Source organism: Diabrotica undecimpunctata, chromosome 7 (genome assembly GCF_040954645.1).
Source record: "Diabrotica undecimpunctata isolate CICGRU chromosome 7, icDiaUnde3, whole genome shotgun sequence".
NCBI lineage: Eukaryota > Metazoa > Arthropoda > Insecta > Coleoptera > Chrysomelidae > Diabrotica > Diabrotica undecimpunctata.
This window is the reverse complement of record NC_092809.1, coordinates 136,711,358-136,738,995: the sequence shown is the minus strand read 5'-3', so window position 1 is coordinate 136,738,995 and position 27,638 is coordinate 136,711,358. Positions and strand designations below refer to the sequence as shown.

At 33.0% G+C, this 27,638-nt stretch overlaps 1 protein-coding gene across 2 annotated transcripts in view; it reads left to right on the top strand.

Annotated features, from left to right (window-relative positions):
- LOC140445886 (Krueppel-like factor 7) overlaps nucleotides 1-21,147 on the top strand; it is a 730,239-nt gene extending 709,092 nt beyond the window's left edge. For both annotated transcript variants that reach the window (XM_072538295.1, XM_072538296.1), the window contains exon 5: nucleotides 9,560-21,147. The gene's annotated coding sequence lies outside the window, so the exon portion shown is untranslated. The remainder of the gene's footprint in view (nucleotides 1-9,559) is intronic.
- The last annotated feature ends 6,491 nt before the right edge of the window (nucleotides 21,148-27,638 follow it).

Here is a 27,638-nt window from a genome sequence, read left to right as displayed (position 1 = left end):
ACTAGTACATGAGCCCAAGAGAGCGAATAGGAAGAGACGAGAGTTCTAGGTGTGCCTGTGCAGTGGTAAAATTCGGAAAAGTGAGGAAAGCTTCATATAAATTGCTGGTTACTTTTGTGCAATGTATCAAATGCCAGAAGTAATTTATAACGTTTTAAAATTTACAATAAATGAAGCAGAAAATGGACACTTGTTAATATATTTAAGTAAAGTGCAAACATGTTGATTTCATATTTTTCTTCAAGAGCGATATAAAAACATGTAATAGAAAATTTTTTAGGTTCCAGATAAGAGCAATGAGAATGATGTCTTTCCTTCTTTCTCGTTTTTTATGTTCTTCATATTTAGTTGCACAGCATTTTTATGCCCGTCAAATGTACGAGTAGTATTTTTGAATTTTATTCAAAAAATGTCTGTATATAGAGTATAATCTCCTTCTTAGACGCTAAACTATTAAAGGTATCGTGTTATCAAAGGTTACACCAGGTATATCAATTAGTTCACCATGGTTATATTTTCTATTTCTGATATATCATTTTGATCATTAGACCCCATTAAAACCCCGCGAAAAAAACCATCGAATATCTTTTGTATAATAACAATACACTCCCTCCTTAACATTTTTTACTTAACATCACAATAGAAACCGATTTGTCGTCTCTTTATGTTACGTCACTGGAAAGGTCCAGCTTTTCTTATTACAAAAGTAATTCACGAGAAATCGGATCCCGAATAAAAATTTTTCAACTCGTCAAAATATAGGTATAAAAAAGGGGAAAAGGATCCAGACAGACATACATATATGACAAGTCGATGTTCTTTTTTCCATCTCTAAAAATGCTGTGGAAGTTTTAAGTCAGGGGATGACAGAATTTCATATTTTAGTACGGTCCGTTGGTGGTAGAATCTTAAGGAAATGTAAAAGTATGTTCCCTTAAAAATGTTATTCTTTAACATCGACCTAATGTCATAATAATTACAAAATTTATTACTTTAATTATGTAATTTGAGGGTCATCTGACCTGACAAAGACTAGATTCCTTTTCTCATGTTTCTATTATCTGTTCCCCGGCAAAACAAAATTATCCACCCGGAATCTGATTTAATTTCATTTCTCAGCTATTCTTATTCACACAACCTACGCTCTTAAGACGCAATTTGGGCTGAATAAAAGGAACATTTATATTTTTGTTTAGTCTATTCTAAGAGACACTTAAAGTATTTTTATTTTATTTTTTCAACGGAAGTTGAAATACGAGTAAAGAGTTTTTTGAATCGTTACAGCATAAAAATATCAGCAAAATTTAAAACGGTAGGTCTTCGAATAGGGTTGTGTAGAAACCAAGAAATACACAAGAAAACAAAAATAAAATCAAATTGGAAAACTCTCTTCTAAGTTCTATTAGGATCACAAGAAACTGATAAGCCTCTCAAACAGTAGAATATGGGGACAAAAAGATGTGATCCCTGACTCTTCAACATATGGAGCAAACAATAGGGCGCAAAAAACAACAAGGTGTTGGGAGTAAAAGATCTTCACTCTGAAATACTCAAATTGTGAATTGTGAGGTGTTGTGCGACAACCAACCTATAGAACGAAGAGAAAAAGGGGTTTGTAGGCGCAATCACAAAATACAGTAAAATTACAACCGTCGTCAATAAGCGGCTCCAATTTATGTACTTTTTTTGGTTGCAGTTATCACAAAATTTGTTTGGAAAACGTGGAAATTGTGGAACTTTCGTTTAACATATATATTGCGCCTACATTCATTACGGTTTTGATGAAACTTGTTCTACTTGCTACCTCTTACTAATAAACCCGACACATTTGTTTTGCAAATATTAATTATGAGAAATTTTTATTTTTGTGCAACCCACACATAACGTTCGATATTGAGCTTTGAGTCTATTTCTATAGTAAGAACTAAAACATAAGACACTTGGAGCATAGTGGAAAGGGAAAGAGAGAAAGAACAACAGCGAACTGTGTTATCTGAATACTGTACATACTGTTCTAAAGAAAGAGCTAAAACATGATACATAACGATAGAGACTTTCCAGACCGTAGCTCAATACACATCGTTTATAAAGAGTGCAAACACCTGCTTTGTTGATGTATGAGAAGGTTGCTTTTATGTGTACTATTTTACCGTAAACTGATAGATTTTTTGCTCATACAGTCATTACGTTGTTGCTTTTAAAAGTTGCAAAATCGTATTACGACCAATAAGAGAAAATTTAAACGATTATAAATATATTTTAGTCAACAGTTTTAGGTTTATTCTATTATATTTATAGTTAATGAGTAGAATCTGGCAAATATTATAGTTTTTGACAACATCTGACCGTTCTATAAACCAAAAAGTTTCTAGGGTGACAACAATTTTACTTTAGCGAAGATGACCTCAGCCTTACGTGACTTTTTGATCCCCTTATTCTGTGACCATCTGATTCATCGGCGGCCGGTAGCCGTAGCGCCAGCCAGCGGGGGTGAAAATCACCCTCCCCCTTTCTCGTAAACACGAATTTATAACACCCTCATGGATTAATTCTACGAATTCGATTTTCTGGGTAAGTTTACCTGGACAATGGCGATCCCATTCTATAGGGTGACTGAAATGTAAAAAAGTTTTGATTTTATGGTATTTCGCCCCTACATGTAAAAAAAGTAATGGACATTTTATTACTTTTGCACATAAGCAAAGGTGGTAATTTGAAGTGTAAAAAATCTTGGAACTAAAGATAGAAAAACTTACTTATTCACACGATATACACTGGAGGTATGGAAAAAGCTGGAAATAATGTTTTTGATAAAATTAACCAATCCGCCAATATATTTTTGAAAGATTTTATGAATAAATTGCCAAATTGGTAAAGTTAAAGCCACGTACAAAGACCGCTTTGGCATTTAATGCTGATGCTGATTACTTTATTACTAGTTAACCAAGAAAGCGAAGATATCTTTTACAACTCTTTATGTATAACATTTTACTGCTCTGTTGTGTCAATCAGCGCTGACAGTTTTGATTTCTTTTATTAAAATAAGACGTAGGGAATATAATGTATCATATCCAATTCATACAGTGAATTTATTAACAAATATGTTTTAATGATTTTTGTTTAATTTTTTGTGGCGTGTAATGTACGTTTACCGAAGAATCAAAGTTATGTCTTTGAAAGAACGTATTGTTATTAGAAAAATAAGGTTTCAGGTACTGCGGCGGCGATATCTGTGAATATCGTATTACCATCAAATTCATACTTATCATCATCATATTACATTTTTGTTGATGGTTAAAAATTAAATGATCTGGTATTATTTTATATATTTGGTATTACATTTAGGTAACTGGTCAATCGTCAAAAATGTTATTTAACACATGCGAAAGGTTTTTACAATCTCATCGTTTAACTTATCGTTGGTATATGATTATATATATATATATATATATATATATATATATATATATATATATATAAATGAACCGATGACTCTTGGTAGCGTATAGGCTGAATAGCTCAATATTCCTTGAGCTTTTAACTCATTTAACTTGGTGGATTAGTCCGCATGTATTCGTTATACATATATCCTCTAGTAGTTGGTCTGTCCTTCTTATTTTTGGTCTTCCTCATGGTCTATTTATTACTGGTTTTTAGTTTGTTATCTTCCTAATTAGTGCATCTTCTTCTCTTCTTTATATGTGTCCAAACCATCTCAGTCTTTTTGCTTTAATAAATTTTACTATGTCTTCCCCTTCGGTTATATTTCTTATTTTATGATTCATTAGTCTTCTATATTCTCCTTGTTCGGTCTTTATTGGGCAGTGTATTCTTCTCATAATTTTTGTTTTCAATTCTTCCTTTTTCTTCATCTTTTTTCGTAAGACACATTATATTACCGGTCTAATTACCTGGAGTTCACTGGTCTTCTTCTTAGAGTGCCATATCCCTACGGAACGTCGGCGACTACCATGCTTATAATATTTTTATACAGATCTCGGTCTTGCGCTACGTGTAGCAATTGGTCCGCTGTCAAACCTGTCCACTGCCGCAAATTCCTCAACCAAGAGAGTTTCTTCCGTCCTATCCATTTCTTTCCTTCGATTTTACCGTTGAGAATTAGCCGAAGGAACTCATATCTTGGTCCTCTGAGTTCACTGGTGAACGCCGGCAAACCTGAGCAACCTTACCGAAGGTTGGGTAACCAACCCCAGTGGAGGGTAGGGTCAGCGCCGACAAAGAAGGGAGAAATGGTCACTTAAAAAATTGAAGTTTAAAGAAAATGCCAAAGACATTCGTAGGGAAGAGAAGTTCAAAATATATAAAACCGTCATATGGCCAATAGCAACATATGGCGTAGAAACATTAATCATGACACAAAAAGATAATAAACCATGTTAATACTTTTGAAAGAAAGTTATTGAGAAGAATATAATCTAAAACAATGCTATGTGAAGTATAAGGTTCAACCATGAGTTACATCTTACCAAGAATCCTCAATAGCAAATTATATAAAAATATAAAGATAGCAGAAGGCAGGCCACCTTATAAGAATATATATATATATATATATATATATATATATATATATATATATATATATATATATATATATATATATATATATATCAAAATAAACACATCAAATATGTATCTAATATTCTTCGAGTATGTAGTCAGTAAACATCTCCTGGACCTGATAACTTTATTTCTTAATATTTTCCTCTTTTTCAAAGGCTATATCAGAAGAAACAGTTTATGAACTAAGTATATCCTATTATTACATAAAACAATCAACGCTTTGTAACAAACAACATTTATAATTTAGTTTATGGAACAATTTATAAAAACCACCTTTACAATCATCAAGAAAGAAGAAAGTAACTTTGTATTACTTTTGTATAAGAACAATTACCTGTGCCGTAATGTAATGAACCATACATTTTAACAAAGATGCATTACCACTGCCGGTTATCCCAGCGACTTATGATCAATTATTGATTTGTATTGATTTGTTTTGCCTCACTCGTGCTTTTTGATTCCAATAGAGATTCTGGATAACTCTTGTATCTTTCTCATCAATGTTAGCGTTGTGTAGCATTTTTATCATTACATCGTGTTTTACGTGTTAAACGCTTTTTCATAATTGAGGAATGTGATTAATTCGTTGGTCCATGCAGTTTTGTACAAGCGTATTCAAGCAGAAAGCTGCTTCACGTGTACCCAGTCCACTCTTAAACCCAAATTGTGTCTCCCCATTTAGTTTTTTCAGCTTCCTGAACATTCTTGTGTGAGAGATGCGAAGAAATACTTAAGCAAATGGCTCATTTTAAACTGATCTGTCTGTGGTCTTTGCATTTTGCTGCTCTTTGTGATATAGGCGTCATTATAAAGGTTGAATAAAACTAATCGAATGTGCCCGGTATTATAGTAATGATCAAAAATTTGTTGTTAGTTACATTCAGTGATGGAATAAACTCTTCACTTATTTCTATCTGACTTATAATAATTCACAAATTATAAAGCAAGTTTCTTTTTTGAATGTTGTTGATCCAAACTGAGTATAGCACCACACAAAAACTCAGTTTGATATAAAAGAGAGTCAATACGTTCAATAATAAATATTGTTAGTTGTTTTTTCCGGCGGAAAAACAATTTTTTACTGCGCTTATACGGTCGCCTCACCCTGTATTTACAATCGAACATCGAGTGTCACGAAAAACGCGTGTAAATACTACAATATTGTGTTTGCGTGTTGTGGGTGTGAGATCAACCATCCACATGGGTGTGTATGTATGTAGTAATGTCATCGGTCAAAAATTTTTGTATTTATTTTTAGAATTCTTCGGTGTCACAACAATGTTAATTTAATAACGTTTTAATCATCGCAATTTATAAATAATTAAAGAGCTTCGTGTCTGCAACAACAACTGAATGAAATCAATTATCCACGTTATGGCAACAGTCGGTGAGAATGAACTGGAGTTTAGACAATTTCTTTGCCAATTCCTTGATCTCTTATAATATTTGTTATCATTAATAAACAGACAATAATTTTAGAATAGCTTATTTATTATAAGAGATATGTAAACAAACGTAGCTAAACTGTATTATTTGTGTACGACCAAGCAGTCCCTACGTATGATATTGACTATACTATGTGTGGGGTTAAAAAAATTAATGAAACAACAGATAAATGGGACCACAAATTAATTTCCGGATATAAATAGCAAAATTAGATTCAAACCATACATAAAACTACAAAAATTGTTGAAAATTTTGTTCATTCGAGTCTAAACACTCACTAACACTGTAACAAATAATGAATCAAAACTTTGTGAAATATTTTTGTACCTTTACATCATCATGCAACCTCTTCTGTCCACTGCTGGACATAGGTCTCTCCCATTTTTCGCCACTCTTCACGGTTCTGTGCTTCTGTTCCTTGGTGCGTGGTTCTGTCCCTTTACAGATGGATATCTAATCACGAGAAGGATGGGCACGGGAAACGCAGACTTACACCTCGTAGACAATGGTTTTAAAAGTGCAGAAAAATCGGGTAAAGGAACCTTCAGCGGTGGTAAAAAAGAAATTTTTGTTGTATTAGGCGAATATAACTCTGTATTCCAGGCAGAGATTAATGCAATATACAGCCCCGGGAAAAAGGATCAATTGGTGTTTTTAGTCAAAAGTTGATAGCCGAGCATTTATTGATCATCTAAAGTTAAACTGTCAAAAATAGAGATTCATCCGGGACGGGACACGGGACGGTACTTTTGCTGTATTCCGCGGGACGTCTGGCATGTCCTGCAAAAACTGAACTTTTATTATGTTTGCAACGTAAAAAATATTTATAGAAATTAAAAGGTTTTCTATTTTAATAATTCATATTGATCAATCATAATTAATATATTATATGAATGAAACAATATAGAGAAATAAAAATATCGGGAAAGAAATGAAAGGCAGAATTTACAAAACAGTCATCAAACCAATAATCCCATTCGCGGAAGAAACACGACCTGACACAGAAAGGACAAAAAGGATATTAGAAACAGCAGAGATTTCTTTTTATTAACTCCATTGAGTACAACAATCTGCCCATTGGCATTAAGCATTTGGTATTTTGGTATTTGGTATTTATATTAAGCATTTGGTATTTTTGGTAAAAAATGCAGACATGTAGAGAGTTACTTCAGTGAGTAACCTCTTTACAATTCTAAAATTAAAATTTTATTAGTTTGAATACACTTATTATGTTCAGTTGGACAAGTCGGATGGCAATTGCCGTTTTAGTCTACGCACTTCAAAGAGTTCCGCACATTTAGTTGTCGAGCAAACGCATTAGGATGCACTAGCACTTGTTCACAGTATTTAGCACTAAAACGTTGTGTGGCTTTTTTCACGGATTCTAGAGGGATGTCGTGCTGAATCACCTCGTTGAATACATAGTATGGCGCATTGACTATGGCACGCAGCACCTTGTTTTGGAATCTCTGTAAGATATTTGTATTGGAGACGCTAGCAGTGCCCCATAGCTGAATCCCATAAGTCCATATGCGCTTGAGGATGGACTTGTAGAGTAAAATTTTGTTATCCAGAGATAGTTTTGAATTGCGTCCAATGCCAAGTGCATGCCAAGATATTTAGCGTCCTCGGATTGAGGAATTAGACAATTATCAATATATACAGGGGGCATGTTTCTCTACGTAGCGTGAATGTAACATGTATTGACTTAGTTCCATTAGATTTGATGCGCCATACTTTCATCCATTGCTGAATTCTATTTAGGTTTGATTGAAGATTTCTTTATGCTGTTGATGGATCTGTGTGGGATGCCAGGATAGCAGTATCATCTGCATACGTTGCAACATTAGTTGTACTAGATGTTGGAATGTCCGCTGTGTATAAAAGATATAGAATTGGGCCGAGAACGCTGCCTTGTGGGATGCCTGAGTGAATAGGATATATCTTAGTGTGCTCGGTATCGTGCTTCACCAGGAAGTGTCTATTTTCTATGTAGGATTTTAAGAGGTGGAAGTGAGGATAGGGTAGGAGCTTCTTTAATTTTATTTGTAGTCCTATGTGCCATACCTTGTCAAAAGCCTGAGATATGTCAAGGAAAGCAGTAGAACAGTATCTTTTGGCGTTAAAATCCTTGTTTATTTAGTTGACTAGCATATGCACTTATTCTATGGTTCCGTGTTTGTCTCGGAAACCGAATTGATGTTCTGGAACTATTTTATGTTCGTCTATTATCGTTTTTAACCTTTTTACGTATATTTTTTCAAAGACCTTGCTAATCATAGGCAAAAGGCTTATAGGCCGATATGAAGATGCATTTTCCGGTCTTTTTCTGGGTTTAAGGATCATTATGATTTGTGCCACTTTCCATGAACTAGGGACGTAGTTTAGGCGCACGATTGCATTAAATATAAAGGTTATTTGTTTTATCCACTTGTCCGAGACTTCTTTTAGAATCTTGCCAGAGATCAGGGTCAAATCCAGGGACTTTTTTAATGTAGACTTCATTTATTGTTTGTTTTACTTGGTTGACTGTAAATATCGTGTGGGGCAGATCCATTTGAAACGGTGCTGTTAGGAATCTGCTTAGTTCTGTTTCTTCCTCTGTAGGTACTGTAGAAGGGTATGACGTGAATACTTTTTGAAAGTGCTTGCCAAAAAGATTAGCTTTTTCGTTATCGTTCCTAGCCCAGGTATTTGCCTCATTTTTGATTGGTGAGTTATGCTGTTGTGGCCGAGAAACAGCAGAGATGAAAACACTTACAACAAATGACAACAAATAGAGTAATAAAAACGGCAAGAGGCATTTCCCCAATAAGAAGACGATCAGTACGTCGCGTATCGAATGACCTTGAAAGTACAATGTTACAAGTTGCACTTTTTCTTGGATGGTATACAACGTAATAGGCATTTTATTAATTTTATTAATTATTTTTTTATTCTTTCAGAACTTCGTTTGAAATTTTTAATGCCAATGTCACAATTACAACAATTCGTACCTACTAATTTCTAATATTATATTATTTATCTATGGTACTTACTGTGAAACGAATATAGAGGTGGAAACGTGTAACATGTCACAGCGATTGCCATTGTGTTGTATGGTCATGGTCAATAAAACAATGTCGTGATCTGTATAAAATTTCGCGTTTAAAAAATTTTGTTATTTTACTAATTAAGACTGTTAATATTTTTTTCAAATTTCGTGTAGCGTTGTTTTTAATAAAACAACTGTTATTTTATTATGTTGTTATTGTAGTCTTTTATTGTATGCATATTATACATATTAGTATATTCCTGTTTGTCTAACACTAAAATAACCATGGTATAAATGGAAATCGGGTAAAAATTTACTTACAAACTTATTACAATTCGCCTAACCAACATTCAAATATAAATTTTTTGTTTTTCATTTATTCTTCCTATGTAAGATTTAAAATGAAATTCTTTGTATATAATACATGTTATATAAAGAACGATATCTACGTACCAGCATCGAGACTAGCGATACTAACATACTTTTTCTCTTTTTCAGGAATATGATTTAATCTGACTTCTGTATACGGGTATACATGTACAGACTGTACTTTCGAGTGTCTAACATCCCGCAAAGGAATGGTGCAATAATGTAACGATATATGATGTCACAGCCAAATGCAAAGCCTGCTCAAAGTCAACACAATGTGTATTTGAGAGAATGAACTACATAGACTACATACGACGATCGATTGTATATTGTGTTGTGTGTTATGTGACGTCATCTATTTATAATGGAATCCTCGCTAGGTTGATATTGTGCTGTTATTGCTTGAAAAATATGGAGAACGGTTATTTTTCCGCAAACTTGGACTAAGTATTCTTAATTTTCGTACTGGGACGACAGTTGGAACGTAGTCTATAATAAATAATTTAGTCTATACAATGATAGAAAAATATGTGGATCGTAGGAAATTTTTTATGATGTGGCAACGTTACAGTATTATTTATTACTTTTTTAAATCGATTTAGCCACAATTGTTGGTAATTTAAACAAATTAACAACTCACAATTAGGTCTAAAAAAACAATTTTCTTAACTGAGACTGTAAATTTGTTAAATGTTTGAATAGTTAAATATTTAAAGGTTGTGTAATTAAAATTAAAAGAACGAAAATGATTGTATGATCCTAAACTGCAAACTGGATCATGCTATAGGGTTAATATATCTCAATGAGATTGACTCATAAATCTTCTCTAAAGATACCATCTCTGAAGATAATAGAAATTAAGAAAGTTTTGTTGCCGTTTTTAATCGTATTGAGTGTTTTTTTAGTTTTTCTATTGTTTTTGTCGCATATTCCTCCTCCTTCATCTAAGTTGTTACTCTAAAAAGGCAAGTGTTATATATCCAAGTTGCTCATATTTTTATAATCATGGAGTCATTTATTATTGTTCCTTTCCGTTTGACTTCTTTATTTATGACTACAGTTTGTCCTTTTTTAGAGCAAACTTTTCGGCAATGTACATTCTCGTTCGTTTTACATATATTTTGATTTTGTTATCCCTTACCCTATTTCTCATTGTCATCGTATTTAAAATCTTCATATCGACTATTTCTTATTGTCATCGTATTTAAAATCTTTGTCCCGACAGATCTTAATGTGCTTTTGGTTCTATTTGTATTATGTCTTTGTTCCTCTTAGTTTTGTTCCTTTAATAAAAGATATAATAACATAATCGATAAGCACTCTTTCAAATTCATTGTTTCACTATTTATTGATTGAAATCCAGAATTGTTTCTCTTCAATGTTATTGTGTTCTTTTTCCAGTACCAAATTTTGTTTTTAGTATTTTCTTCTAATTTTGCTGGTCTTGTAAATGAATAGTATTTTCCATACACCACTGCATTAGTGGATTGTTTACATGTTGTGTGTTCCAGCTCGCTACTTTTTAAATATTAATAGGTTCTTTTTTGTTTGTTTTTTCATTATTCCTAGCTTATTAATCTAATAGTGCATGTGATAGCATTGTTGAGTACACTTTCAAGTGCATTATTTATCTGTTTTGTGTTTGAAGTCCATAGTGTCTAATTTTATTTATTTCATTTTTTTTAGTAGTTGCTCAAATTAACATTAGTTAACATTCACTAATAAATCTATTTTTCTAGTTCCAAATCCTCGGCATACCGTTAATTGGTTGGATCATTTGAACACGGAGTAGCAAGATTAGTTTACGTAAAATAAAATATCTATACGAATCTATAACTTTAATCACACAACTTAAAAAATCCAACTAATAACAAATACTATTGTTAATGAAAATATACAACTATTAAAAATCACGTGAATTTCTCTTATCTCTAATTCGCCTAGAAAATTAGTAAATGTATTTAAATGAATTATCCACAAGACGTCAAACGTCATCCTCGGTTAATGACCGAGCCTATAGAAGACTGTCAACTGTCGTCCGCATACTTCTACTAAACTCTAAACAAATTTTTTATTGAAAATTTTTAAAGTAATACTTATCAAGGAGGGAAAGACATTTTTTAGATAGGGACTTAAGGAAAAATATAATCTATTATCAATTCAAAACATGCCAAAGTAAAATATAAATATTACGATTAATGTTCTAGCAATTTATTATAACCTATACGGGAGGGAGGCAGAAATACCGAAAGGAAGTGTTCATCAATGTAAAAAAAACCGAAAATATTCTAAAGAAAGCTATTTAGACTACCCCACAATACCCAGACATTACAAATGTCGGTCTTAAATCCTGTTTGCCTCTGTTTTCTTTATTACTTCATTATGACTAACTATCTCCATTCTACAGACATTCTAGCAACAGATGATAGTTTCTTTATATCAGGCTTTTTTAGATACGTATGGTACTTTATATAAATAAATTATTTTGTTCTTTCTTGTTTATTATTAAATCCAGTCTCAGAAGTGAGTGACTTTATGTATGTATAATTTTTGCTAGATTTTATTATAATATTGTTTATTGTGAAAATAATTTCTGCCCAAATTATTATTACTATAAATATTTAACTACAATGAAAAATATTTTATTAAAAATGACGTTACAATCCGTAAAATTTTGTTAAGAACCGCAGAACGTTATTGGTATTCGCGGTACTTTTTGAATATCCGCATAATGTTTTTGATATCCGCATAAAGTTTTTGATATCCGCGGAACGGAAAATAATTTTCCGATTAAATTTTACTTTACAACGTCAATATTGAAGAAAAGTTGGGATATTTTCCGTTTTTTATGCACTGGTATAATATTTATCGTTATTTCTTCCGCCAGCCAACCTATACACATAGTTCGTATGCTCTAAATTTAGGTTGAATGTACGAACCTCTAACTTTAAGGTGTAATAAATATTATGTGAATATTATTAATTAAAAACAAAACGAAATTTTCTGCGCCATTTTGCAGTTGACTTTTGTATTATTTGTTTATAATAAAAGAGGGTGTCTTAAGGGTTTTGAGTGGTTTTTGTGAAGAACAGCGTCTTCCAACATATGCATGGCATAATAGTTTTTGCAGAAGGATATTAAAAAGTATGTAAGGAAAAACATTTAAGTTTAGCACGTCAAAACAACCTTTGATTGTGATTTTTGTAAAACAAAAATTTTTTAATCGTGTAGATTATTCAAAACTGATAATTTCAAGAGGTTTATTTCAATATTGTATAGAAGGGAACAAAATATTCTGGCTCAAGAAATTAGACTGGGGTTTACAAAATTAAACAAGGGCTTCTTCAAAGGAGCTACAAATACAATATTGTTATCGCCACAATAATTGACAGCAGTCGGTAGTCTTTTTTCATTTCGTAAAGTGTTCTAGGAAATGATAAAAATATCTCAAAAGTGAGACATTATATCTTCATTAAGTTTGATGCTAATCTTCTAAGTAACCTTTTTCAGCATCACATGTCTCACCTTTCTATCTTACGTGCAGCTCTACTAGTGATGTCCACATCATTCTCAAAGGATAAAAACTACAAAAGCTGTGACAACTAGACAGAAAATACTAATATTTTCCAACAATCAATTGAGAGGAGAAAGGAGAAAAAAATTCCACAAAATAGGGAAGTTTTTATGTTTTTGTATCATTGTTGAGGTACATATTTCATCTTCTGAGGCAAATGAAGATAATTCCCAATAAATGTTTTTGCTTTCTGTAAAAATTCTTGTCTTTGTCTAGCTCAATTTCATGCCGTATTTCTTACAGGTCTATTGGTGTCTGCAAATCCTCCTCATTATCAGCCATTGGAACTGTGTCGTCGACATATTGTTACTCATTAATGTTCACCATTGAGCTGATCTTTATACTCTCTTTATTTCACTGATGGTTTCAATGGATAGCATATTCTAAGATGTATTTAATAATATCGGTGATAAAATCGGCAGATATAAGTAGGCTACCTTGTGGAACTCCATGGTCTATTGTAAATAAAATTTAGGTTGTCACCGATACTAGATTATTTTAATATGAGTTTATCCGAAAACAACAATCAAAACAAAGAGATTGATTGATTGGATAAAAAATGTGCTAAGTGTTTATGAGAGAGAGAGAGAGAGAGAGAGAGAGAGAGAAAGAGAGAGGGAGAGAGAAATACAAGTTGAGTAACAAAGCAAATCTATCTTTGACAGTATCTAGAGAATCATTGTCTGGTTTATGTCAAATTTGTATTTAACATTGACAAAGATAATGGAAACGGATCGTTGAAGTTGTGTGTTTAAGTATTACTAAAAAATTCAATGAAGTATAGTTCCAACGTATTGGATATACCAACAAAAAGCGTGAATCTGCTTTATTGGTTGCATAATCCTCTAAAAACATTTCTTAATCTTTAAAATAATTAATAACCAAAACTCGTGGAAAACCTAACCTAACCATTTAAAAATATTTATTAACTTTAAAAAGAGCAAGATACAGCAAGAAATCCCAGGTTTTACATCAGTTTGGATAATTTTACATAATTAAAACTGCATTTAAAAAGAGGTAAATCATTTAATCTTACCAGAAATAAAATTAAATGTTTTTTAAAATTATTAACATACATATTGATATCCTTCTATGTCGTTAGCAGTAGAAGTTCATTTCGCACCTACTTTTATAGATATAAACTCAACACTTGAGACATTTCTAAAAATCTTAAGAGGATCTGGTGTCATATTTGTGTGCTTCTTTGCCAAAGCATAAAATGCTTCACTTTTTTATATATTAATGTTTTATATCAATCCGTTTAGAAAATATTTCAAGTTTTTTTAGTATACATACTACTGATATGAAGTTCGCCAATGGTCGAAGTTTTTTTGGGGTAGATAGTACTTTATTAACTTGAAAATTCCTACCATGATTCTGTGATCTGTTTTTAATTACTGTATAAGATTAAAACGTGGACTCTTAATACACAAACAGCAAACAATTGATAATTTGACAGTTTGGATAGATCAAAACATTTTTGTCAACTTTTCACTCTCATTTCGTTTTTTATTAGGGATTTAATTTGGGCAACATTTAAATTTGTTCCATGCTCCTCTCCCTAACGTTCTTATGCCTACTTTTTTGACAAGTAGTAATTCAGAGCGACGGAGCAAATTGACAGAACGCAAGTATCCGAAATTTTAATATTCGTATTTTTGTGCACAATCGAAGCAAATCGTTTGTGTGGACTGTATAATCAATAATGTGGTGTCATATTAACCTGACAGCAAAAAATACAAATGGTAATAATGAAGGAAGCATACCAGCACTAAAGTAAATTGTATATGTCCAACAGATACACCTCTAATAATTACTAGAGGTCTCTTTCTCTCTATCTATTAAACTAAATGTAGAAGAATTATTCTGAACTACAGTAGATAAAAAAAAACCATGGAATTCAGAACATAATGTAGTTTTTCTTGCTTCCCCAGTTCTCTTTATTGTCCTAAATTCCAAATTTAGTCAGTTAAATCTATCTTTAGCATATTCATACAATGTATGGGATCCCAAAATACGCTGTTTTCGAAAATCATTTGCTGTTAAAATTGGACTGGTGGATAATAGCTCAACTACAATGGTTGGTCCCTTAAGTGTCCTGCAGAAGATATGACAGATAAAAAGAAGACCTGGCAGCTTCTATGTTGGATTGGCGACGTGTTGACAAAGCTGCCATGTTAAATTGGATACGAGTTGACAGCTGACAGCCACCATATTGGATTGGCCACGTGACATAAGTGGTCCAATGAGAGCGCGATAGCCAGCCATCTTGGTACTGATACCTGTACACGTGCATACTGTGTACATAGTATAAGAACTACCAGACTAATGAGATACATAAAAAAGTTTCCCTTTGGATAATTTAGGTCAGATTTTCTAAAATACTGGAAAAAGAGATATCTTATGTGGCTTTAGTATTCAGTACTCAAGTAATCACAACGAAGCTGACACGAAGACGGAGATATTTTTCTACCCTCTATGATTTCGACAAAGTCTATTTCTAGTCAGAGGACCAGAATAGTAAAAACAGTAAACTATTACTATGCTATGTTATGAAACTAGGCTAATTAGGTTGAAAAAAGATGAGAAAATCGTAAAATTGAATAAAACCAGAAAATTAATCAATATTGCGCACGTTTGAGGCATCCTTTGTTAGATCTACTGTTGCAGTTGAAGTTAGTCTAACGGAGTTATCTATATTGCGCACGTTTGAGGCATCCTTTGTTAGATCTACTGTTGCAGTTAAAGTTAGTCTAACGGAGTTATCTAGGGAGAAACGTCGTTTTTGTCGGCTATTAGTTTTAGCTTTTCTGATAAAGAAGTGGTCAAAATGTCAACGGCAACACTGCATCTTTAACAATTTTAAGTACATGTTAAGAAAAAAAGATTCAAAACTAAATAGAAGTTGGAATGGAATTTGAAATATTATTAGTGATTCATTTAAAACTACAATTTAGTTGTGATTCAATGAAAACATCAGAACTAAAATTTGCTAGATAATTAGCAAATGAATGTGCAGTTCGGACAAATATGCAGCTTCGAGTAAGGTAAATGTAGCATTCAATTATTGGTAATTGGCAATTTGAATAACAATAATAGTCCATGGATAATTGCAACGTTGCGTTTAGTTTAATTTGGGTAATTGCAGTATAGGCTAGAAAATCTTCATGTATTATTAAAGGAAATCGTATACGACTAATTCTCCATATATATTAGTTAACACAAATAATATATATGTAGAATTCTCCATACTACAGCTATATATAGTAGTTCAAAAATTGTTTTCCCTTTTCAAAGGTTCATAGGAATATGCATTCCTTCCCTCTTCGCTCAAATAACTAATTCACCTTCCTGAGCTTTACATGATTATTCTTCAATAGTTAAAAAATATTTGAAGGAATAGTTAAAAAAGCCAATAGCATTGCATTTTAATTGGAACTTATTAAATAAACTGACAAAAAATACAAGAAAAATGTACTTATATAAAAAATACTCCGAAGGATCTCAACCATTTGCGAACCATCGGTATTATGTTTACCAAATAAAACGATGCAATTGTAGGCCTAAATTGAAATTGCTTTATTTTAATGCTTTATATCTAAAAATTTCATAATTTAAAGAAAGTTTTATACTAAATTTGACGTAGTTTAGAAAATAGGTTATAACATTCCTATAATTAAAGTAAACTAACCAACAGAAAACTATTCATTCAAAATGTTAAACAAGTTTTTCCTGTCGCTGATCGTACTGTATTGGTTATGGTGAAACTTCTTACATACCAAGAGATACCAGATATCTTCATTCTGATATTCGTTAATGCCAGTTGGCGGACAAGCTCTACATTTAATTACATATATCAGTGTTATTTTCTTTCTACTAAGTCAGTAATTAATCTAACATCAGAACAACTTTGCAACTTCGATTCGCCAGAAGAACGTACTCGATTATATTCTTCCTTGATCTTTATAAACAAATATGTGGCTTATTTGTAATGCTTTCCAATAGACTTCAAATCAACTATCTATATGTGATTTTGCACCTTGTCATTAATCTAGCAACCTTCTTCTTACTGTTTCTTACCCACTGTGATAGTGAATCTGTTAGTCTTTAATTATATTTAACTTCTTCCTGTAATTTTAAGATCAAACTTCAGCCCAACTTAAAATCTATTTAGGTCTTTGGTTATCATTTCATAAGAGACACGATAAGACTCACGATAAGAGACGAGACACGAGATTCTATGTCTTACGATAATATTTATCGATCGGACGATTCGATTCCTTCTTTATTATCATCACCCTAAGTTGGCACATCTCTAGTTGTTGCCAATTTACATCACAAATCTTCCTTGAGACTCCCTTGTTTACACAAACTTTACACCACAGCTTTGGCGTACACTTATTCCATTTTCCATATGCAGCAACAATACGGTTCCTCTGGGAGATTAGTTTTCATTCGCTCTTGACAGGGGTCTTACCAATCTTACTCTACCTATTTTTATATTATCTATATCCCCAAATCTGCTATTTCCTTAAGTATTTCTTACAGAACTCGCAGTTATATCATGTCCTTTAGATTTCATTCTTAAAAAATTGCACCAGGTGTTCTTAATATATTTCGTAAGATAAGTATTCACTCGCCAATTCCAATTCAAAGTCGTAGATCCATTTGTGATTATATTCTGCTATGTTTAAAAAATATTTGGCTGAACTGTGGTTCAAAACTACTAAACTGCTCACAACAGAGATGCTGCCAGTCCGTTCAGCTATCGGACCGACTATATTTTTTTCTTTCAAAAGAAAATTTATTATATAATGACACCATATTTAATGATACATTTTAATGGTAGTTCGTTCTTTTTGTTTGCATACTATACAGTCATTTTACTACATGTCTCATCTACTAAACTAGGCGATCGGCGAATGGAAAAACATTGTAGTGAATGTCAGGAAAGTTTTGAATAGATGGTTTATTTTGTCGGCGAGTTATTTAAAATTGTTCCACTTTACACCTAATTTAACCACTCAATACACCAAATCCTCTTAATGACGCGTTGACTTTTAGGTGATATATTTGTATATAAGCTACCTTTTTAGTCTGATATAACAAGAAATGAATAACACTCGTTATATTTTCCATTTTTTATCTTTTATTACTATGTGTAATTTGTATGTATTGTATGTATGTACATGTATGTTACAAAACATGGCCAGTCAGATGTATTAGTATTAAGTGTTTAAGTATTAAGCTTCGTGGAAGGGTATTGCGTCTTCAGACAATCTAAAATTAACGAAAAATTGAATCTAAACAAACAAAAATATGTTTTTATAATTTTTTTTACTAGATGTAAATATACTACAAAACAACTTGTTCAATACCATATTCTTGTTTAATACAATCGTTTATTGTAGCCATTTTAAAGTTAAAAAACATAGATTATCTGTAAGTTAGAAAACTCTTGTTTTTTTTTAATGTCTGCTCGCAGAATTCGAGAAAAAATTTGAAAGTATGTGAATTTTTTTGGTACAACTAGAAATGCAATGAGAATGCATCCTATCGCCATAGGTCTAATATGATGAATAGTTTGCCAATATTAGTCCATTTTCAAGGTAAAAATAGAAAAGAAGAGACTTATTCACAATTGGTTTTATTTTGTATTGGACGACCGGTTTCGGACTACAGTTGTTATAGGTTATCAAATATAAAGTATGCCACTACTAAGTCTTTGAAGAGTATATTTATATCGCGTAATATAAGTATACTTGCATAACGACACAGATAAAATGGTCTAAAATAACTAAGCTATCATCTTCATTATGTCAGGCGTAACGCCAGGATGGACAGACAGACATCGTGAAAAGAATCGCTGGGAATTAGCTGCAGGAAGCTTAAGACCGACAGAACTGGAAGAAATTAGTGGAGGCCTATGTTTAACATTGGACGTAGAAGGCTGGATGATGATGATGATGATGATGATGATGAGCGCGAGGATTATTCAGCGTTTTGTTAATATATTGGCAAAGGTAACAATATAGTAGTAGTAGTAGCGTATTCGAGTTACAGAAAACCTGAAATTGTAAAGAAAGTGATTATAGTATACTTTGACAGAGATAACTACAAATGCCAAGGTCATTTGTGACGTTAATCAAACAAGGGAGTCTTAGTATGATCCGGCTCATCGTTAACATCATTTAAAGAGCATTAAATACTAAATTGTAAACTAAAAAAACAACAATTTCTAAGCTTTGAAGACAACAAAGACAAGAATAGCATATAAGAATCAAGTGCTAGAGTACATAGAAAGATGGGACGACTAGAGGAGATAAAAGAGAAAGAATAACACTACAGCAATTGGATGTGTATTTTAAGGAGCACCTTATTGAAAGTAGAGCATCGTACCATAAACATTGTAAAATGCAGAAATGTGACTACAGCCAGATCGTCTTTTATAATTACTGTTAACTGAGGTAAAATCACTCAACTACCATGAAATTTGGGTTACCACCATCAACAGATTATATAGAAAGATCCTTAAAAATCGGGTTGAAGGCATTGAAGACCAGATGCGCTTTAGAACAGAAAAATAACACTTTTATCTGCAGCTGAAGTGTTAAAAAAGGCAGGTACCTCTCCTAAAACTGTGAAAAACATCACATGTTATTATTTATAACATTGAAGCAATTAAAAACATCTCTCCAAACCACAGCCAAAATAAAAGTTCGAGATGAAATAACACAAGTTATCACAGGTACTAAAGTACTTTCAAACGCTTTGCAAGGTATAGGTCAACATTAAGAACATGGAAGAAGGAATTCTATGGAGTAATAATTTTTCTGAAGACCATCGAATTTGCTGTTTTGCATTGGATCAGATAGTGATAGCTTAATGTTATGACGATCACGGATATATCCCACGAAAACTCATAGAAGAATATAAAAAATGGGATTGAGAAATAAATATAGAAAAAACTAACTACATTTGTACACGGAAGCGAACATCATGATTTTAAGCTAGAAAATTGGACCTCAGGAGAACCTCAACAAAATATGAAAGCAATAGAGTTCAGAAATACACAGAGTAGGAAAGCCATCTCATGACTTAATAGTATTCTATGCCATCCAACCTTATCCAAAGAACAACAAAAGACGAATTTTCAGCAAAATAATAAAAAGTATAGTGACGTACGGATTGAAAATCTGGCAAATTAAAAATACAGCAGAGAAAATCCTTAAGACAACCGAGATGAATTTTTATCAACGATCTGCTTGAAAAAATCGAGGAGAGGGAAAGTGAAAACGACCACATAACAGAGATCAAGGAATTTTGAGGAATACCTAGGGTAAAATAGAGAGAAATGGAGATTCGAATCGGAAGTCGACGAAAAACGTTATAAACTGAAATATATAATCTCATATCTCGATGAATAATTGCAGGTGTAATGTCCGAATTACACATTTTATTAATTATGTCATATTTATATAATACACGAATGTAAAACTCTAAAATACTAATTGATTGGGCAACGTGGGAGTAGCGACCGTCTTTGTAGTTTCTCAAGTTGGCGCAAATCGCGGTTTCAGTTGTTTTTGTTGTACTGTAAGAATAAAAACTAGAATATTTGTGTCCCAATAACACTGAATTGAAGAAAATACATCCAACTAGTAATTCAGACACAAAAGGTGACCAGTGCTGTATGAATTCTTATACAATTCAAGACCAATATAATTTATTAAATGTTAACATTGTCCAATCTATTTTTGAAATTAAAGTAAATGCTTTTTGACTACAGTTCTATCTTATATTGCATAAGTTAATTGTTATTTAGTATTAACAAATATTTCTTTAATTGTTGGACTGTCTAATACGCTCTACTTTTCCGTGGATAAATTATTGGTATATAGGAATAGTTAACGAGATATTTTTATTTTATATTTTTTCCATGTTTTTCATATACAAGTATGTTCATATTATATGTATGTATAAATGTATATGCTCTAGTTGTTGCACAAATCTTTTATTAATTCTTTATTTTAAATTTTATTCAAAATTTTCGTCATCCAGTCAAACTGTCGGCGAGATTTCGTATGCTAGCTTGTATTATGCTCAGTGCAAATAAACGTTAAAATAAATACTGTTAAAATTACTGTTTTTGTGTTTTATTTACCGCAACAGATTCCTTATAAGCATATAGTACTTACTATTAAACTCAAGAATGTAACTGCAAAATGTTTGTGCACAAAAGCACATGCTTTATGAACAAAGATATTACATAAAGGAATATGGAGAAACCTTGATGGGAATACAGTAAATCAAATCGACTATGTAGTAGTCGACGCAAGACACTTCAGCGACCTGTATTTATAAAAAGCAGGCAAACATAGAGACGGACCACTACCTGGTCCAAACGGAAATAAGAGCTAGAATCTCCAATGCAAAGAAAGTTAGAGAAGTTGAAAAGTTACAGTAGAGGTTAAAAACCCTGAGATAACTAAGAAATTTGAGGAAATTCTCGAAAGTAAGCTAGAGGACTATACGGATGGTATAATTAAAGATGTTAACAACAATAATTGAAGATGTACACAGGTAACGCAAAGAAAAAGTCAAGCATATATAAAGACTTTAAGTGCGATGACCGAGATACGTGGAGGAAGAGTACATGCAGCTGAGACGAGACGAAAAACTAATACTGAAAAGAAAGATTTTCCTAAGAATACTTCACAATAAAATTTGGTGCAAATGCGAACAAGATCTCGAAGAAACCCAATTTGGTTTTAGAAATGCTATGGGAACTGACGAGGCACTTTTTGCGCTAAATATTCTATTACAAAAATGCAGTGATCAAAGAAAGGATGTCTTTGCATGGTTTGTGCATTTTGTAACCAACGTTGTTCAATGTTTACTCGGACCATTTATCTAAAAAAAACCACTTGAGAGACAGCCATATGAAATAAAAATCAATGAGGAATTACTTAATGTAATGAGATATGTGGGCGATACAATAACTCTGTTAGAATTCGTTTTGAAGTCCTACAAATTCTGCTTGATCGTATTCGGGAAATGAACATTAAAGTAAACTCAAACAAAACCAATTTTTTAGGTCTTTAGCTGTAATCCACTTCCAGATGCAATGCTTCATTTAAATGGAATCCAAGTTTAGGACATACAAAATTGCATATTTAGGAACCGTCTTAATGGATCTTGATTCAGACATAGAAATAAAACTCAGAATAGTAATGACTAAGATCATTTTTCTGAAAATGACATTTCTTTGCAAAAACAATCTCAGTTTAGACCTAAGACAAATAATGATTAAGTGCTATGTTTGGTCTCTACGGAGCGGAACTATGGACTCTAAAAGTGTCAAGTATGATTCAAACTGAAACATTAGCAATGATGATTCATAGATGGATATTAAAGACACCTTTTACAACAAAGAAAACTAACGAGGAATTACTAAGGAGGGTCAACAACAATGAAAATTACTAAAGACTGTTAAACTGTCTAATCTGAGACATATATTTAGGAGAAATCGATAGACTACTACAACTAATTCTTAAAGGGCAAAATAGAAGATCGAGAAGGTGCAGTAAAAAAACAGGTTTCCTAGCTAAAAAACATTCGTGAATGGACTCAGATGCCAAATGCAGGACAATTATTTCATGTGGCAGAAGATCGAGAAGGCTTCGCAATATTGATTGCCAACGTCGGACAATTCTGATATGGCAAGAGAAGAAGAAGAAGAAAGAGGATATTGAAAACAAACTGAAAGAATTAGAGAAGTATGGTATACGTAATGTGTATAAGTAACACACAAATGGAAATGCGAAAATTCTACAGGGGGGTTAACCAGAGTAGAAAGGAGTTCAAAACTACATTATCAATTTATTGTTAAAAACAGAACAAGAGAGATCATTAGTGATCAGGTCCAGATACTAGAAAGATGGACTGAAAACTTTGAGGAGGATTTAAATATAAGAAGTGAGATATGGTTGCAAGGAGCTGAAATACTGCCCGAAGACGAAACGAAAAAGAGGAAGATGACATCCCAAAAGAGGCAAAAGTCTTCAAAGCAATAAAAAAATTGAAAGAAAACAAAGCGTAAGTAGCAGATGGTACTTATTCCTTCTGAGCTTTTAAAACATGGCTAGTAGAATTGATTTGGAAGCAGATAAAACTACCTACTAACTAGAAGACTGGAACGTAGGTATAATAATTGTACCTATTCAAGATAATAAATGAAAAGTGGATTTACGCCTGGTAGATCTTGAACTGATAATTTGTTTATACTCCAACAATTAATAGAAAAAAAATAGCGGTTGGTACCGAAGTACATCTAGCCTTCATCGACCTAGAAAAGGCGTATGAGACAGTTCGAAGACTTAAATTGTAGCAAACTTTACAACAACTCGGCATTAGTCCATACCTTTTAGGAATAATCACAGAAGTATACAGGGATAACACTACTTACCTAAAAATCGGAAATAGACTATCAGAGCCAATAAAAGTAACTAAAGGACTAATACAAGGATGCAGTATGTCACCCTTACTGTTTAATTTATATATTGAGGCAGTCCTCGAAAATTGAAAAAACCACTGCCAGGGAAACGGAATCCCCATAGCAAATGACGTACTGTTCACCCTGAACTTTGCGGATGACCAAATTTAATTTTGGACAAAATAGATCTCTGTGTGTTGGTTGATTGATGTCCATCAAAAACTTTTGTGGTTCTAGTTGATGAGGCCACATGGAGAATACATCATCTATATATATATATATATCAACGATACTATGTGTTTTTGATCCTGTATGTACACAATATTTGATTCAAATTCTTTTGAAAATCATTAATTCAAACTATTCTAAAGAAATTTACCATTTTGAATTTCAAGATTGATATCTTTATGTTGGAATTGGGTATTTATTATTTTTAAACCAAAAAGTTGACAGAACTCATTTAAGCTGTCCCCTAAACCGTTTTTAACTATTTTTCCCTTAGTGGAAGGTATTCACACTAAAAGAGTTCCTTGTGTTCTTAGGGTTAACTTTACATAGTGGTACTATAAAACTTCCTGAGATACAAGAATATTGGAAGAAACACAGGTTATTAACGACTTGCTTTTTAAACTATATGAGTTGAGATCAGTATTTGCTAATCATGTTAGCATATCATAGTAATTAAACCTGTTGTCTATTGTAATAAGATAATGAAGAAAGTTTACTCTTTCAAGAAACAACTTTTATTAGACGAGTCTATGGTTTTATAGAAAGGAAGACTTATTTTCGGACAATATCTGTCAAATGAGCGTCATAAATACGAAGTTAAACTTATGGTGGCGGTGAAAGCGAGGTCATGTATTTAGATCAAATTATGATTGGCAAATCTCGTGATAAAAGAGAAGTAATATATCTCTTCAGAATTTAAAAATGATATGACCACATGAGTTGAAGCAGCGAAGAGAAAAAGCCGCTACCTCTTGCTATGTAAAACAAATACATGGGCAGAGTTGACAAACAGGACCAACTAATGGCATATTATCCACTAATTCTTAAAACACTACAATGGTACAAGAAACTGGCAATCCATACTTTTCACCTACTACTCATTAATTCCACCAGATAGTGGACAGTTTTGTCTATCTCGGGTCTAGTATAACTAACGACGGTAACTGTGAAGCAGAAGATCGGAGACGTATTGGTATGGCAAAAAATGCGATGAGTCGCCTAACTAAAATTTGGAAAGACAGATATATCTCTCAAAATTTTAAGATGAGACTGGTGAACGACCTTGTATTCTCAATATTTCTATACAGGGCAGAAACTTGGACTCTTCGCGGACGGGAGTGCCAGAAAATTAATGCCTTTGAGAGGTGGTGCTGGAGAAGAATGATGCGCATACCTTGGACAGCTCATACGACAAACGTTTCCATTCTAAACCAACTCGAGATTAAAAAAGGCTGTGCACAATATGTCTGCAATATATTCTGCAATTTTTTGATCACGTGGTTCGCAGAGGTGACGATAGTTTAAAGAGATTAATTGTTTCTGGAAACGTTCCTGGGAGAAGATCAAGAGGACGATTACAAACTAGATGGCCCGACCAAATTAAGAATTCAGCTGGAAACTCATTCTGCGAAGCTCTCAGAGCAGCTGACGATAGAGACCAATGGTGAAAAAATGTTAGGAATATTGGAAGAAATCACGAGTCTCAATAATGGGGAAACGACAAGTGAGAGTGACTCATTAATTCACATATATTGTACAATAAGTATCATGATCAACAACTGACATCGAGTTAGGTTATGTTAGGTTCAATATGAGTAGGCGCTTTACCACCCTTCCACGTTCCACTCGACCTAAAAGATTCATCAGTTGGCGCTACAGCCCTCTGTGAGCCTTGGCCTGCTTCAAAACATTCTTCCGTCCTTCCCTATCGAGTGTCTGTCTTCTCCAGCCCCTCACTCCAATCTCCCTCAGATCTTCCTGTACATCGTCCAGATATCTGAGTTTAGGTCGCCCCCTTCTTCTTCTTCCGACCGGCCTGTTTAGCATAGTTATTTTAGTGGGATCACTCTCATCCATCCGCATAACGTGGCCCACCCACCTTAGGCGGTTTATTTTGATGGTCTTCACAATATCTGCATCACCAAAAAGTCTATAGAGTTCAAAGTTATATCGCCTTCTCCACAGACCCTGTTCGTTTACTCCGCCATATATGGTCCTCAATACTTTTCTTTCAAAGACTCGTAGTAACTCTTCATCTCGGGTCGTCATTGCCCATGTTTCCGATCCGTATGTGAGCACTGGGCGTATTATTGTTTTATAAATTTTGCACTTTGTTGCTATTGACATACTTCTCGCTCTTAGTTGAGGGCCCAGGCCAAAATAACAGCGGTTAGCCACGCATATTCTTTTTTTTATCTCGTTGGATGTGTTATTTTTGTAGTCTACCAGTGATCCTAAGTAGCAGAATTCTTCTACCATTTTTATCGTTTCGTGTTGCACCTCTAAGTTATTTTGTTGAATTCTTGATATTGCCGGCATATATTTAGTTTTCTGGATGTTAATCAGAAGTCCGATGTTTTCTGCGGCATTTTTGATACGTGTGAAAGCCTCCACTGCTTCATTTTGGGTTCTTCCAATTATGACGATATCATCAGCGTATGCCATTATTTGTATACTACGGGTATATATCGTACCTTTTAAGTTCATTCCCGAATCTCTCATAACTTTTTCTAACGCTAGGTTGAACAGCATGCATGATAGCGCATCTCCCTGGCGCAGTCCTCTGTTGGTTTTAAATGGTTTTGAAACATCCCCTTGTACGCGCACTTTACATTCGACTTTCATCATTGCCATTTTAATTAATTCTACCAGTCCTTTTGGTATTCCTAATTCGATCATCGCCGAATATAATTGGGACCTGTCAATAGTATCGTACGCTGCCTTAAAGTCTACGAAGATGTAATGGCAGTCTATGTCGCACTCCGTCGTTTTTTCTAATATTTGTCTGATGGATGATATGTGGTCAATGGTAGATTTATTTTTCAAGAAGCCTCTTTGGTAGGATCCTATTATATTGTCAGTATACCGTGCCAGTCGTTCGTTAAGTATAAGGGACACAATTTTGTATGATGTATTAAGAAGGGAAATCCCTCTAAAGTTGGAACATAAAAGATTTATTGTGGCTAATGACATTGCGTAAATTTAGAACGTCAATTATAGAAATGCTGTTACCAGAACCCTAACAAGTATCAAATACGAAAACCGTGAATCATATGCTCAGCAAAATTACTGCAACTAATGAAAAAGTTGAATTGAAAGAGTTGAAAGCTGAGAAAAGACACTTTATTTCACTGTCTGGCTTGTTCAGAGAATCCTGGATTGTGCATGAGTAATTGTTTTGCGAAATACCATAAACAGGTTTACAAATCACCTTGTTTTCCTCATTTTTTTCTGTTAATTTTGATATATTTGTACATTTCACAATGAATAAATAACTTTGTGTTTTATAACTTGATACTTTTATATAAATAAATTTGCTCCCTAGGACGCGAATTATCGTGTCCGCATTTTATGTAAAATTTTCAAAAATGTAGGAATGACGCGAATTCGCGTTTAACAAAAATTCGGCAGACCGACCTGTAGTGGAATTATCGCATCCCATATTATTTATAATTAATTCTTGAGTATAAACAAAAAATGTTTTCGCCCAGCAGTATTATATTGTTTGCGCAGTGAAAGGGTTAAAACATATTGTTCTGAAGCTATTTTCTTGTGGCATTTTAAATTAATTACTATTTAAATGGGAATAAGCCACAATTAAAGGTTAAAATACGTTTATTGAGGTTTCAATTTCCACTTCGGAAATCGTTCTCAAAATACAAACATTAGTAAATTAAACAAATTTTGTTTTTTGTTACTTAGCGAAAAATTCTTCTAATAATTTAATTTTATCTGACTCATCTATATTGACAATTCAGACATACATTATACATTTTAAAGTAGACGACTTTAAAATGATGTTGCCAATATTGTTGAGTTGCGTTCCTGGGACGACTTTACTTATAAGATAGTTCATTCGATTACATGAAATCAACTTTAACTTGAGAATATCCGTCAGAAAAGATCATAAC